The 16385-nt window shown below is 36.7% G+C and overlaps 1 protein-coding gene across 4 annotated transcripts in view; it reads right to left on the bottom strand.

The window, feature by feature from the left end:
* Nucleotides 1-16385, bottom strand: part of adgrb1a (adhesion G protein-coupled receptor B1a) — a 298620-nt gene that overhangs the window by 255122 nt on the left and 27113 nt on the right. The window lies entirely within an intron of this gene.

The following is a 16385-nucleotide window of genomic DNA, read 5'->3' as shown; positions in this document are numbered from 1 at the left end:
CCCTTTTACAAAAACAGATGCGGAAGTGGACAGTAAATATAGCGGTACATTAATCCACATGATAACAGCCCAAAACTACACCATGGTCGGTCCAGGAGATTCAGTCTTTGGTGGTAAATATTCAGACGAGACAACACGCAATGAGCGAGTTTTCAGCAACTCTCTGAACAGACGACACAGAAATAACGCGCTACATCGCTATGACGACCAGGTACTGTAAAGTCAGTAGTATCCTGTAATGGAAACGGTCTCCAGGAATACCGAGTCGAGCCGAGCCGAGCTGGTTCCACATAGTGGAAACGTGGCTTAAGTGATGTTTCCGGGTGATGAGGGCAAGTAAAAGCAGCAGTCAGTGAACAAGACTGAGTGGAAAGTACATGTTTGCGCTTGTTGTTTGTGCAGCTGTAAGCTTTGCATTCCACCATGGTCCTGGAGACCTGACCCAGCACTGGCCGATAATGTGTCATCTTAGACCGGTGTCTGCTGTACGGGGTCAGTGACCAGTCCATCGCAGCTCAGGTAATCAGACAATATAATGGGTCTGCCTCACTATCGGTGCTGGAACAGCCTGTGGAGGAGGCAACGTGTCAGTGACCATGCCTGACTGATGGAGCAGCAACCTAACACTCGTGTGTGTACTTGACAACAGCCTATAAACACAGTTACCTGATGGAACCACTAGTATGATATGTGATCTTCTGAAATAGCTAGCAATGAACATTCACTACAGACACCCTTTATACCAGCGTTTTTCAACCTTGGGGTCAGGACCCAACGTGGGGTTGCCTGAAATTCAAATGGGGTCGCCTGAAATTTCTAATCGATTAAAAAAATTAAAAATTACTAATAAAAAATGTAATGATTAAAACACCACATACTTCTCCTAATAAAAACATTTAAAAAGGTGCATAATATACTTTATATAGCCTCAATGTTGTCTAAAATTAATGTTTATTTGAAACATAGTATAACAAATTATTACATGATCAAAATTAATTTTAGCAAAAAAATGTCTCTGTTTTGATTTTCTGGGGTCGCCAGAAATTTGTGATGTTAAAATGGGGTCACGCGCCAAAAAAGGTTGGAAACCACTGCTTTATACACAGTAAAAAATGCAGTGTCAACATTTCAGAGTCAAGCTATTTTAACCTAGAGTATTTTTAGCTCGATGGAGAGTAAACCAGCTCTAACAGTAGAGTTAAAAGTTGCATTGCATTGTGGGTACTGGACATTTTACTCATTGGGTTCTATTTTATGTGCAGGGGTTCAAGGGGGGGGGTTTATGTTAATGTTTATTAAGGTTAATATGTGTGTTTTACAGTGTTTATTGGCCTTTTTATGCTTATTTTTTGATGAATGTGACACCATTAGTCAAACCTGTAGGCAGAACAATGCCACACCTGACTGTCAGCATGAAGCTATCCTTATAATAGAAGCAGGGAGGGCTTTGCTCTTACAAAGGAAAACCATTTCCTGGGGTGATTGAAACCCGTAGAGGAAACTTTTGCCCTTCACAACCCCCACCTTGGAGACCCCTGCAATTCTACATTGTTGTTAGATTAAAATAGAGTGCCAACTGATGTTAAAAATAACACTGCAGAGAAATAAATATTTAAACAGTAAATAGTCATTTTTAATCTAAATTTGGAGTAAAAATAGCTCTATAAAGTGTAATCATGTTATTGTTAACTGTGAAAACACCACAGTTATATATTTTTACACATTTTGTTGTTAATTTTGACACTGAATTGAGCAGAATTATCTCAGAAAATTTGACACTGGCCATAGAGTAAATTTTACTCTAATTTTGAGTGGGACCAAAAGAGTTAAATTCAACTTTCTAAGAGTTAAATTGACACTCTGTTTTTTACTGTGTAGGAAGAAACTTATGATAAACATGGTAGTAAGTTGGGTGAAGCATTCATTTTAATGCCATATATGTATTTGAGCATTTGATGAAATGCTCTGCCAAACCTAGTATGGGAGAGTGAACAGTGAACTAAACAAATGGATAAAATATGTTAAACACATTGCCAAAAATGCATGAGAAAAGCTGCCTACCTGTGCAGATTGATTCCAAAATATTCTTATGTCTTGCTCTAGTATCTGACAAAATTCATTCCCCCAAAATCCACTAATATTTAGAAAGCAAACTGGCAGAAGCTGATGAGAAGGAGAGAGTGTGGGGAGGCTTTAGCTTTAATATAAATTTCGGGTTCTCCGACTAATGAAATCAATGAAACGATTAGGCTTTTCCACAGTTATAAGAGCTTGTGGTTAGTTGAGTATTTAAGTATTAGACTGCCTTGTGATCATCGTACACAAATCAAAAAATGTAATGAATGATTTAACTAATGAAGTTTCAGACCGATAGGTTTCATATGAGGGTTCGCTTTTACACTGGGGATATATTAACGCTGTGATTTATGAAACACTTAATATATTCAACATTTCTTGGACAGTGTTTTGAAATGGATTTAAATTGCTGAAAGATTTTCAAGGCGGTGTGTGGAAGCACCAGTCTAAAAACTATTACTGTAATATTTTACTCTGGTGAAGGAGCAAATGAAAAAGTCAGTGAGAGTGTGGGAAAAACACTATTTGAATCAGCAGTCTGTATGTGTCGTTGAGAGAGAGAGAGAGAGAGAGAGAGAGAGAGAGAGAGAGAGAGAGAGAGAAGGAGATTCAAAGTGTGCCTTCACACTAGTACGTGTCAAAACGCTCATAGCAGAAATAAAGAGCTCGTGAGAACAAAACTGTGTTGAGCGAGCAGACACTCTGGCTAAATTCCTCCTCAGACTATTTCAGGCACAGAAATCTGATTTCACAGGTTGTATTCCTGGGGTTTTCAAACACTCCTGTCTATTTTGGGGCAGGGATGAATCACTGTAATTCACCGATAGACGATGGAGGAAGCCTGTCACATGCAATCAGCTTGGAAGCAGGCCGAGAATCTGGTTTTGTGACTCCAGTTGTACAAGACCCACACAAAAATATGAAGCAAAAACATGGAAAACACACAGAGAATTCCCCTTGCTTGGTGTGTACATGATGGTGGTGCAGAGTGCTGTCTGGGAAGTTGGTCCAAAATCTCCCTTTGGTGTCACGCTGGGCAGAGATCTGAAGACTGTGAGAGCCCAATGATTCACCACATTTTCACACTCATCAAACCATTCAGTGACCTCTTACGCCTTTAATTTGTCACCCATCTGTACAAATTTGACTAACTATACTCCCACCACTCCTACTTCACCAACTCCTAACCCTATGTTTGATGACACTTTAAATATTTCGGCTCATATCTTATCATGAAAGCAGTGAACGTCTCTCTGGAGCTTCTGTTTAGGCAGATTTTGACAGATAATGACCTTCTACATCTGTGTAGGGATGTAGTGGGATGCTGCAGCTGATAGAATTTTTATCATTTCAATTATTGTTATCACAGTTTAAATGAATAATATATAGAAATTAAACCTTTAGGGGGATTATTTTGTTTACATTGTCAAATAAAATGCATAATGTATTAGTGTATGTATACATACACAGGTTGTTAAGTTTACACATGCAAATTTTGATGATTTTTTTTTTTTTTTTTTTTTACAATTTAAATATTTTGAACATGTAAAATCTCTAAATTTGGAAAGAGTTGGAATAAGAAGAGATTAAAATGCAATTACCAATTTGTTTTTTGTTTTTGTTTTTTGCACTTTTACTCAGGACCAAAATTCAACCTTTAAACTTGACAGAAGGAATGACTGGACCTTGGAAATTTTATCATCACAACATTTTTGGCAAAGTTACTCTCTGCCTCTTTTTAAAAAATTTAGATAATTAACTAGATGTTATGTATCTAATATTTTGACATGATGGGTGATGTTGAATAATTTTACAAAACTACCACAAAGCATGGTTGATGCTTATCAAATGGCCTGCTTCTCCAAATAACGGACAGAGGAATTGTGACATCACCGATTGCTTCCTGAGCTGCCATTTTAAAGCCAGTATTTGTGATTTGGCCGGTGTCATGCTGGCTGTTTGTAACCAGCAGTAATCATATTTGGACAAAAGGGGTGGAGCTGTAAGAGGTGAGCTACTGCTAAGGACTAGCTTACTGACTCTGTAAAATGGTAAACTTCTTTAAACATTGTGCAGTCATGTTAGTGGAACTTATTAAGCCCAATTACAGTCGAGCTCTCTGTAAAGAAAAACAATATTTTGACTGACTTAAATGTCCAAGTCGGCAGGTGAGTTCAGTGTCAGTCAAAGCCCGACACAGCAGACATCAAAGTGCCTAACTTCAATTCAAATAAATGGAGGAAAAAAAAAATCAAATATGGACCAGATCAATAATAATAAAGCAGACATTACTGGAATGACTCCCAGAAAAAAAAAAAAAAAAAATACAACAATTATTTTGTGTTTTTAGAGAAAAGTTCACTGTAGGAGTCAAGGCTACTTGGAGCCACCCCCACCAGTGGTCAGCAGTATTACAACTTCAACAAACATCCACACTGACTTCATTTAGGAGCAGAAGTCCTTGACCTTTGGGTGACGCTGATGGATTTACCATTCTAACTGGATCTTGCCAAACCTCTAACTTTCTAACCAACATTTTTTTTTCTGATCCCAGCTTGAAAGTGAAGCCATTGTGTACGTAGGTTCCAAAAAAACAACTTCTCATGAGAAATACAAAGCTAATACATTTTCCAGGGGTTTAGTGCCAGTAATAACTGAGGCGGTGAACACTTTGACTATCAGCTCTCTTGCCTACTGACTCTGACTTTTGCAGTTTGTCAACATTGAATAAAACTTTTTTATTTTCATCCTGATAGTTAGTTAGTAACCCTAACCCAAAGTAAGTTAGCATTAGCATCAATTCACCAATCAGTCCACACATATCCAAAGATCCCCTGTTTTGGCCAAATATGGACACATTTTGCTTAAAAAAAACTGCAAACTCAAGGCTTCAAAATGGTAGTTTAAAAACCTTGCTTTTAACCCCTTCATGCTCAGCTCTTCTGGATCTGAATTAACAGGTGTATAATTTATTGTAAGATTTCTGTTGCGTACATAAGGTTTTCAGTTGTGAGGCTCTATTATGAGCTTCCTCAAGGATGATTTTATGAGTTAAACCCAGTTTGTTGTAATGAATGTGACTATAAATAGACACATTTCAGTGAAAGACACTATTGTGTTGCATTATGGGAGATAAAGGATGGAGCACTTTTTGAGCTTGGTGAATCTTTGGCTTGACTAAACCCTATAATAATCACAAGCACAGAAATGCACTTGACTACACCTTTTGTGAGGCTGATGTGAGGTGGATCTATTTCACTGTCATGCTCCAGGTATCTACCGCAAAGAAGCATCGCTCTGTGTTTATGAAAGCGAGAGAGGTTTCGGAAAAGCACAACAACCTGTTCTGCTCAAGCACGGCAACGATAAGGACTCTGAATCCAGGCTATTACTGTAAGACCAAACAACAGAAAACCAAACAAACATGGAGGCTGTGTAGTGCAGCTTTAGAAAGAGCTCCACTGATCATCAGTGATGTGATGTTGAGACTCGTAGAGCTCTAACAAAGGCTGCTCCTCAGGTTGAAACCAGACTGATATGGCTGAAAGAAACCAATGAAAGTGAAGAAACAAAGACATAAAAGACTTTTCAATAGAGTACAAACAAATGAAAGACTGTACAAAGGAAACACAAGGTATGAATGGAAATCACTTGCTAAATTAACCATTTTCTTTGTGGCTCTTAATGCATTTGAAAATAGTTTTGTTTGCCTAGAAAACAACAGAAGTGTCTACCTGCAGCATGAATCACACAACACTCTGCAACTCTTACAAGGTATTACTACGTGTGGTCCGTTGACTTTTGTAAATGCAGTCTGTTGTCCTTGCATCTGAAAGCACCTCAGGAGAAATGCTGTTGAGATGTAATTTTTTTTTTTTTTTCTGTATTCATTAGGCAATGCTATGTCAGATACAAGAATACCATTTACTTCCATTAATATGAGGACCTGATCGTGTCAACCAGGTAAAGGGGGTAAAAAAAATAAGATTCCCGAGATAAAGTTGTAAATTTGTGAGAATGAATCCTTGGATATTTGCTCAAATGAAAGTAGTAAATTTACAAGAAGGCACAAGTTTAGGCAAAAAACTTGAATAGTTTGTTAGACAGGAGTGTAATGGTGCAGAAATATTTTGGTTTGGTTTGGTTTGGTTTGGTTTGGTTCAGTTGGGGGCGGCCATGGCTCAGTTGGTAGAGCGGGTTGTCCAATAACCGAAGGGTTGGCGGTTCGAATCCCGCTCTGTCCTAGTCAGTCTGTTGTGTCCTTGGGCAAGACACTTCACCCTCCTTGCCTCCAGTGCCACCCACACTGGTGTATGAATGTTTGATGGTGGTCAGAGGGGCCGTAGGCGCAAAATGGCAGCCATGCTTCTGTCAGTCTGCCCCAGGACAGCTGTGGATACAGATGTAGTTTACCACCACCAGAGGGAGAATGTGTAATGGGTCAATAATGTAAAGCGCTTTGGGTGTCTAGAAAGGCGCTATATAAATCCAATCCATTATTATTATTATTATATTTGCGGCTGTGGCTCAGTTGGTAGAGCGGGTCGTCCAATGACCACAGGGTCAGTGGTTCGAATCCTGGCTCAGACTGTCCACGTGTTGAAGTGTCTCCCAGAAGGGCCAGGCAGCGCCCTGCATGGCAGCAGTCGCCTGCTGGTGTATGACTATGTGTGTGTGAATGAGTGAATGTGAGGAATTGTAAAGTGCTTTGGGCACCATGAAGGTGTAGAAAATGCACTATATAAGTTCAGACCATTTACCATTTACAGGGGTCTTCCGTTTGATACATTTTCAACATGTTTTTGGTACAATGAAGGAGACCAATTCCATTAAAATTGGTTGGTTAAATATAACCGATCTTCACAAAACAATACCTGCGCACCGCTCTTGTTTTATCGTCTTGTCTCTCTCTATTGACACAACTGACAGGGAATTCCAAATGCTCCCAAATCGGAGACCTTCCAATGCCGGCTTTGCACCTATGATGGTGCTCTGAGCTGACATACTGGTTCACCTTTAGTTTAGTTTAGTTTATTTCACACACAAACATAATACAAAACATAGGGAAAAATAAAATAAAACAAAAATAAAAAACAGAGTAATAGAAAAAAAAGGAAAAAGAACAACTGTTGTGCCTGAAAGGGAGTTGGAAGAAGCCAACGCTTTTCCAGTCCAACCCCCCGATTGTGTATGGTGCATGTACCACTTAGACGTCCGTCTAGGATATCAAATGTTGCACATGGGTTCCACTTGTGTCTACCCTTCTCATACTGTGTGTGTTCCGCTTTAAGGTTTGTGTGGAAACTGAAGGCGAGTGTTTGCGTTCTTCACATAGGCTACATGTATTCGTTCGGTACGCCTCCGTATTGTATTGAAGGTCCCTGAACCGAAACAGTTCACCCCTACTGTTAGATCATAGTGTAAATTTGCACAAAAAGAGATAAAGAGATTAAAGTCATAAATCTGAGAGAAAAACTGAACATTCTGTATGACTGAAGTGTAAGAAAAAGTAACCCCAATTTATGAGAGCCATACATTATCCAGAAAATGTGAATTCTCAAAGGCCTACAGTCCCAAATTAATGAAAAAAATAAAATAAAATCATCTAACAAATATTAAAATGATTGAAATAATGTTGCACATTCCCCATAATTTCACATTTTTCACCAGACCTTAGTGACATAGGCTGACATCTTTCAAACTTCACATCAAACTAAAAAAGAAACGAAAAGTGTAGCTGAAATAAATTACTGTGATCATTGAAGTCACTGTGGAGCTCAAAAGCTCCTTCAGAACCACAGACATTATGTTCGTTTCCAAAGGCTGAGTCGCACTAACCATGATGACTAAAATGATCTGCGTGTGACAAATTGTTCTAGTATTAGTTTCTTTTTTCACCGTGTGCATCACATTTCTGACACATCCAGTCGACTTCTAACGGGACACACGACTACCAAATAGTCAAGTTTAGCCCCAATTTGTGCATTTCTTGTGTTACATTCAATCCTCAGAGTTAATAGGTTTCTTGAAAATACAATTTGCTTCTGGTGTTAGATGAGCTTTTAGGTATTCCCTCAAAGACAGCCCTTTAGATGAAACTATAATCAATCTATTTCCCAACTTGTTGTTCTCTTTCAAATCCAGGCACAGGAAATCCAAGTTTCATTTTCTTTTTTTTTATTATTATGCACAAACAGGCTATTTATTTATTTCATTTAGATGGATAAAAAAGCAGCAGGAAAACGTCTTCACAAGAGCGGCAAGTGTCATTTCAAATGACCATCTTGGTGTATTTTATCATCTGTGAAGAATAATCATAAAGAATAGCCTCTAGCTGCGTGACTCAAACAAATACTAATACATGAGATGGACAATGTGGCTCGATGGTACTAATGTGCATAAATATATACATTACAGCTCAGTGAACGCTTAACCCTTATGCCCTCCTCAAATGTACTACACTCTGGTTACCTTTGTGGTAAAAATGTACATGCTCACGAAAACTAGTATAAAATCATCATACGTCGACATTTTTTCTTTTTCATTTTTTAACCATATTATGGACTGGGACAAGGGAAACATTTTAACATCTGAGACCAACAAGCACAAGAGGTGAATGAAAGAGGCCATTGAGATCAGGAATCGGGCCAACGATTCCATGACCCAGGACAAGGGGGCCGACACTGTGGCACACCTGGGACTCCATCCTCCAGAGAACATCCGACAGCAGGGGGCGTGGCCAGGCTGACAGATTCTGACAGATCTGTCAGGCTGGTCACCTGATAAAAAGACACGTGGCCACACATCAGATGACACCCTGAGGAAGACTGCAGACATAGTCGAAACATGTCAGCGAGGTAAAACACTCACCCTTACTAACTTTGTCGCAAAGAAGAATTGCTAATCTAACTTTTGACCTGCTCAAAACTACCAAACATTCAACAGTATCCAGGAATTTAACCCTTTAAATGCCAGTTTAGTCATTTGAATTCTGAGTGATTTCTTAAAAAAAAAAAAAAAAAAAAACACAAAAAATGGAAAATCACATTGAGATTAAAAAATGCTGTCATAATGGAAGTCAATGGAGCGTTTTTGTCCACGAGAGTAACCAAAGGACACTACAGAAAAAATACTAATGACATCAAATCAATTATTTGCTAATCTTTGACATATTCTAATCACAACCAATGTTTCATCCACCTCCTATTTATGTTATGGAAAATATTCCTTTTTTTGTGTTTTTTTTTTTTTTGTTGTTGTTGTCGTAATATGCCACTCAGAATTCAAATAATTAAACTGGCATTTAAGGGGTTAAAATCTTGATGTTTAGTAGTTTTGAGCAGGGCAGAAGTTATTCAAGAGATCTGTGAGAAAAAAAGCAACAAAAAAAATATTGCTGTAAGATGATTTTATAGCAATTTTTTGTGCATGTACATTTTTACCACAAAAGTAACCAGAGGGTACAAAATGCATCATGGGAATATAAAACACATGCAAGAGTAAAAGACACTGGATTTCAAAAATATAACTAAAAAGAAATGTTCTTGCCAAATTACATGCTGAAAGCAGCAACACAGCCAAAAAGATCAACAAATGAAAAAAAAAAAAAAAAAAAAACAGAGAAAAATGTCCAAAAATACCCGAGCAGGACCTAAGGGTTAAGGCAGCCTGACCACAACTACTCAGCATTTCCTTATGAATGGAAGCAGTGAATAGAGATCACATGACACTCCTAGTTTAACTCAAGTGAATCCAACATTCTGAATGTTTGAAAAATGTTTTTCGACTGCTTGATGCACATTGTAATTGCTGCAGTGACTATGTATGATTTCATGATTCCTTGGTTTGTCTTTGATATATACCCACAATGACAGTGTATATAGTCTACATTAGAGATGTAACCATATGAAAATTTCATATCACGGTTATTATTATTATCGCAGTATTGATGAAATTGTGCTCAAAATGTTCAAAAAGTACTAATACACACACTGAAATAATTTAACCAAGTTGTATTTTGGAAAAAAAAAACAAAAAACAACAACAACAAAAAACAAATAAAATAATTGGCACAATGTCCCTTCTGTTGCACAAACATTCAAATATTAACCCTTAGTGGTCTGAGCGTATTTTGTCCATTTTTCAGTCCTTTTGATTTTGCCTTTATATACTATATAAACAAATGTTTACTATACCCATGTTTGGGATCTGTTTTTTCAGCACAACTTCATTTGTATCATCTGCTTATTATTTTTTTCACTTTAACCTACTGTACCAACATAAAAGGCCAGAAAACACAAAAAATATATATAAAATCCAATTTGAAAAATGCATATAATTTATTGTATAAATAACACAAAGATGCTTAATGAACAGAAAAGTGCAATAATCAAACATGGTTATCATGATAATTAGAATTTAAATGGTAATACTAACCTCGGTTTATCGTTATACTGGTAATTGTTATATCTCTAGTCTACATCATATGCAGTCAGTTTCTTATAGTGTATTCAGACCTGCAAAAGTACATTTACACCTAAGATGATGATGATGATGATGATGATGATTTTTGTTTCAAACATACGTAGGAACAAAATACAAAGTTGAACGAAAGGTCAAGAGAAACCACAAATTTAAACAGAACATTCCAGAATATCGAAGGCAATAACCAACCAAAAAAAAAAAAAAATGAACAACTGGCTCTTTAACAACGCTTTATGTCCAAAAATCAATGCAAATACGGTGAAAGACAGTTCCTGCCAGGTAAAATAAATGGACATGGTATACCCTGCTGGAATCATTGACTACTGACACTTTCACACAGGATAAGTGCAGAAGGTTAAGATTAAGATCCTCTGAAGACACACAGTACCTAGCATCAGCACATGGCACACATTAGGAGCGGTGATCCGCCATCGAAGGCACTCGGTCCATCATCCCCATGGTTATGGACACTGACCGCTGTCTCTTTTACTCAGATTAACACTATTCCTCTGTTCTAATGTCAGTGTCAGGTTTGCTGCAGTGTTCTTTTACTGCAGCTGTCGTCATGTCATCCACCTGTCTGTTCAGATGTCACACTTCTGAAAGACTGAAGTTTTCTTTTTCAGTGAACATGCCATATTGAAAGGGTCTTCAGTTAAAATAGGAAGAGGTCTGCCCAGTCAGGTCTGCTCTCTAACTGAGGTCAGAACAATTACAAATGCAGGTTTATGCTTTTTACCAGATTAACCCTCTGGTATCCCGTCCAGCCAGGCCCTTACTGAGCACCAAGTGTGCCTTTTTCACACACTTGTGGAATAATGTCAAAACATTTTTCATAAACTTTGTTTTTAATTTTACACTTTTACACTTTTTTCTATTTCATCAACTTGAGCCGTAAATAAAAATACCAAATACTCAATAAATGTCACATTTTTTAACCCTTTAAATGTCGTGTTTGTATTGTAAAAAAAAACTTTTTTTTTTTTTTTGGATGCAAAAAACACAAAAAAATTATTTTTTTTCAATATACTACATAAAAAGTGGATCACATATTTGATTTTTTCATCCTGACACATGTCAATGATTAACAGCAACATTGGTTAATTTGCATTATTATTTTTGGCGCTAGGTCAAATGTTCAAAAATACTAGCATCTGTCACCAAGTGTGCCAAAAAGGCACAGCTATAAATCAAACTATTAAATATTATATATTGATTTATTTTTCTGCTCTAATTTGATTTTATTTTTGTAAACCAAAGTCAGCCCTAATCATACAGATCAAATGGAAGAAATAGTGCGTTTTAGGCACACTTGGCAGACAGATGCTAGTCTGGTCATTTTCTTTTGTTTACAATGTGCACATTTGAGTTGGTGGACAGAATTTTAAAGATCATGCACAAAGAACAACTTTTGAATTCTAACCTTATTTAAATTGTGAAAAATAATATGAAGTTTTTTAAAACGAAGTGCAAAGTGTGCATAAAAGGCACACCCGGATACCAGAGGGTGAACCCTTTAAACCTTAAGTCCAAAATGTTCTGCTTGAACTTTTTTTTTCTTATTTTGACTATAAAAAGGTTAAAAAATATGCTGTGAGTGAGTCTGTTTACCTATTTTTCCAGAGCACGTTTTTCCAGATCTTTCAAATCTAGCAGTCATTCACAATTTACTGCATGTTATAATACTGCTAAAACAGCTTCTAGTACCGGCGTGAGTGAAATTACCATAATGATCCAATAAAACCTATGAAGCACAACGTCTCAGGTTTCAGAAATCGTTGGAATTTGTCCAATTGCACAAACAGTGAAAGAGTTACAGCCATCCACACTATATGTGTGCAGGGTGTGTCAGCGATGACACGTCAGGTTTTAAAGAGTTCAAGCAGTGAGAAATTTTACTGAACAACACCGCTCCCTCGACACAGATGATCATAGCTAAATACTAGCCTGGCCAACCATCCGGTTTTCTGAGTGCATTCAATACTGAGAAAACAGTCTGGAAATGGGCCAATCACTGTGAAATATGCACGATCTATTCTATACCAACCAATCACAAGTCTGGGGGCGGATATTTCGCAATGCGTCATACACACCGACTTCTTTTTGTCACGAGTCAAAGTCAGTTCTAAGTAGGGATGTAACGATTACTGGTATAACGATAAACCGCAATAAAATTGCAGGCGGTTAGTATTATTATTTAAATTCTAATTCTCATGATAACCGTGTTTGATTACCACACTTTTAGGGGAAAAAAACCCTATGTACAGATCTGCTTTTATGTCAAATAATTGAGTATAGTTTTAATTTATTACAATTTTAATTTTCTATACCTAATATTTGGAACCAATATTCACTTTTAAAGTCTTTGAAAAGGTTTGTTAAACATCTTTGTGTTATTTATGCAATAAAGTATATACATTTTTCAAATCGGATTTTTTTTTTTTTTCTTTTTTTTGTATTTTCTGGCCTTTTATGTTTTCATAGTAGGTTAAAGTGAAAAAAAATAATAGACAGATGATATAGATGAAGTTGTGTTGAAAAAACAGATCCCAAACATGGGTATAGTAAACATTTGTTTATATAGTATATAAAGGCAAAATCAAAAGGACTGAAAAACGGACAAAATAGACTCAGACCACTAAGGGTTAATATTGGAATGTTTCTGACACAGAAGGGACATTGTGCCAATTATTTTATTTGTTTTGTTTTGTTTTTTCAAAATACAACTTGGTTAAAGTATTTCAGTGTGTGTATTAGTACTTTTTGAACATTTTGAGCACAATAATAATACAATTCAATAATATTGTGATAATTATGATAACTGTGATAATTCTGGTCACAATAACCGTGATATGAAATTTTCACATCCTTACATCCCCAGTTCTAAGTCTGAAAATCTCTTTACAACTGTTGTCGGTTGTTTACTTGATTCAAAAATAAGGCTTGAATTACAGATTACACCCTTCTTGGTATTTTATAAGAAACCCACAACAATAATCTCTGAGTACCCCCCCTCCCCTTTTTAATTTATTTTAAGGTTTTTTTATGTTTTGGTTTTTTTTTATATAATTTTTTTTCTTTCTTTTTGCTTTTTTTATGCTGTTCATTTATACTGCACTTATTTATACTTTTTAGCCATGGTTGTTCATATTTTTTATACTTTTCAATCCATCTGGTCATAACTATTTCAGTGGTCGTTCGTCCATGTTTGGGTAGGGTTATGTGTTGTGTCACGGGTGGAAGTTGTTCAGAAAATCAAAAATTATCTTCCTGTATCATAAATGTTTTATTCATATTCTGTTCTTAATAAAAAGACCTTTGAAAGAATTACAGATTACACCCTGTATTCTCAAGTTTCTCTGACAAAAGCAACAGTAATTATTCACCAGAGTTTCCACTTGACCACCACCAGTGCACACCACGATGGAAACATGCTAAGGTTTGTAGACATTAGGGATCTGCAATCTTATCTGTGATTGGTTTACTTGGTGCCTGTTAGTCCCGCCTTCATATTTGGATTCAAGACCCACAATTCGGATTTCTCATTGAGAAAGACAAATGGCTGGCTAGCCTGGATAAATGTAGGAATGTATAGAAAATACAGTACTGCGCAAACATCCTGGGCCACGTTTATTTTTGTTGAGCCTTCATTTAGGACCAGATTACCGAGTTCACCTTCCTGTGCCTGTTAAAAAAGACTAATGACCAAAAAAATAAATACACCAATAGGTCCCTCCAGTTGGGCACCCCTGGTATATTGCCTCATGAGCCACCTGGATTTCCACCTAAGTTTTAAAACTTTGATTTATCACCAGATGCCCAGCCGCTCAGACACCCCAGACCAGGATATAGGCTGAATGAATGTGCAGAGGAGGCATGATTCGCACAGGACCCAAATTATGACAAGACCTCTGCATTTACTGAAATATATATGGTAATTTGCAGTGGAATTTTTCTTTTCTAAATTACAGACATGGCTGACATCCACAATATTAAAAAGATCACAGACAACCTCTATTATTATGAAATTACCAGAGGTCTACAGAGGTCTGCTGTTGTCTGTGTGTTCCCTCTCTGTACAAGCAGGTCCATAAACAGTCACGGAAAAAAATATTAGACCATCAAAAGTCATCAAAAACTATGGTTCTGCAATCAAGTACTAACTCCTGTGTGTATCATGTGAAAAAAGACACAAAAGAAAACATGGAATGCCTAAAAGCACTGTTTTTGTCAGTACAATGCCATAGATACTGATGGAAGAACTGAAGTGATTTTGGTTATTATCAAGAAAATAATTTAATTTACTGATCATGTAAATGTTCACTGAAGCTCAAATTAAAATTGAGCGGTATATCAAAAATGCAGAAAACTAAAAAAAATGTGACTTTTTCAGTAAAACATATCATTAACTGAACACAAACCCAGTGTCTCCATCGACTGTCATTGATTCAACTCCATGGGTTTTACTGGTGAGTCAATGTTGTAGAAGATGACGGTGTTTCCAGAGTAACTATGGAGCCTCTGAGTGTCCAGATGGGTCATATCTGATGACAATGAAAAGATGAAGAACTGTAATTTACACTAATTATTTACATGTATTGATAGAATTAGTGGATCAACAGGTATTAAACAGTTTAGATCAGTAGATGCTGTTGGTCACTAGTGGATGTTTGGGTCGTTATAAGACCTGAAAAAATACAATGCAATAGCATGATGTAAATGAAAAAAAAACAAACAAAACACACATATATACAGTTGTGGAAAAAAATATTAGACCATCAAAAGTCATCGAAAACAATGGTTATGCAATCCAGTCCTAACTCCTGTGTGTGTCATGTGACTAAAACAGACAGAAAAGAAAACATGGAATGAATAAAAGCACTGTACAATGCCATAGAAACTGATGGAAGAACTGAAATGATTTTGGTTTTTATCACGAAAACATGTTAAATGGACAGATATCAGCTCTGAAATTAAACTACTATGAGCTATTTTTGTTGTCATCATTATATTTGTCCAAACAAATGGACCTTTAGTTGTAGCAGGCGTTAAAATGAACAAGAAACTGAAGAAAACAAGGGTGGTCTAATCATTTTTTCCGCAACTGTATATAGCATCACCATTTTGGATTTGAAATATAGTCTCTCCATTTTCAAAGTAAGATAGTAGTTGGAGAAAACCTTCCAATGCTGCAACTTCATGCTGAAAATGTTGAATTTTGACAAAATCATACACCGCTTTATGTACCATTTTCTAAGCCATGTGGAAAAGTTCCAAAACAACTTGACATTATTTTGGTAAGGTACTGTCACTACACCGTATGCTTAGCTCCATCCATGACAAGTGTGATTTCAAAACTGGCCAAACAACAAAGTGGAGTGTTTTTCTCCCTATTTCAGAATGATAGTGGATGGTGCCAGAACTATTTCCAGCTCTGGCATCAGCAAAAGCATAGTGTGATGTGTTAAGATTCTCCTGACATTACCAGGTAACAGATACAGAGGAGAAACTTATCGTCGATGTCCACCAGAGCAACATGATTCAACGTGTTTGATTAAGAGAGGAGGAGAGGGTTTGTAGAAAAGCGAGGAAAACAGTAACTCTACCTTGTAAGTCAGTGGTGTCAAACTCATGTTAGTTCAGTTCCACATTCAGCCCAGTATGATCTGCAGTGGACCGGACCAGTGAAAGAATAACAGTGAAAAAAGTCCCATTACATGATGAAAATATTTACATCAACAAAGTTTCCTTACAAATCTGAATGACATGAACAATCTGAAATGTTTGTTTTTGTTTTTGTTTTTTGATTTATTGATTTATTCAGA

The sequence above is a fragment of the Sphaeramia orbicularis genome, chromosome 16, assembly GCF_902148855.1.
Source record: "Sphaeramia orbicularis chromosome 16, fSphaOr1.1, whole genome shotgun sequence".
NCBI classification, from domain to species: Eukaryota; Metazoa; Chordata; class Actinopteri; order Kurtiformes; family Apogonidae; genus Sphaeramia; species Sphaeramia orbicularis.
The sequence above is the reverse complement of the archived record's forward strand: the minus strand, read 5'-3'. Positions and strand labels throughout refer to the sequence as shown.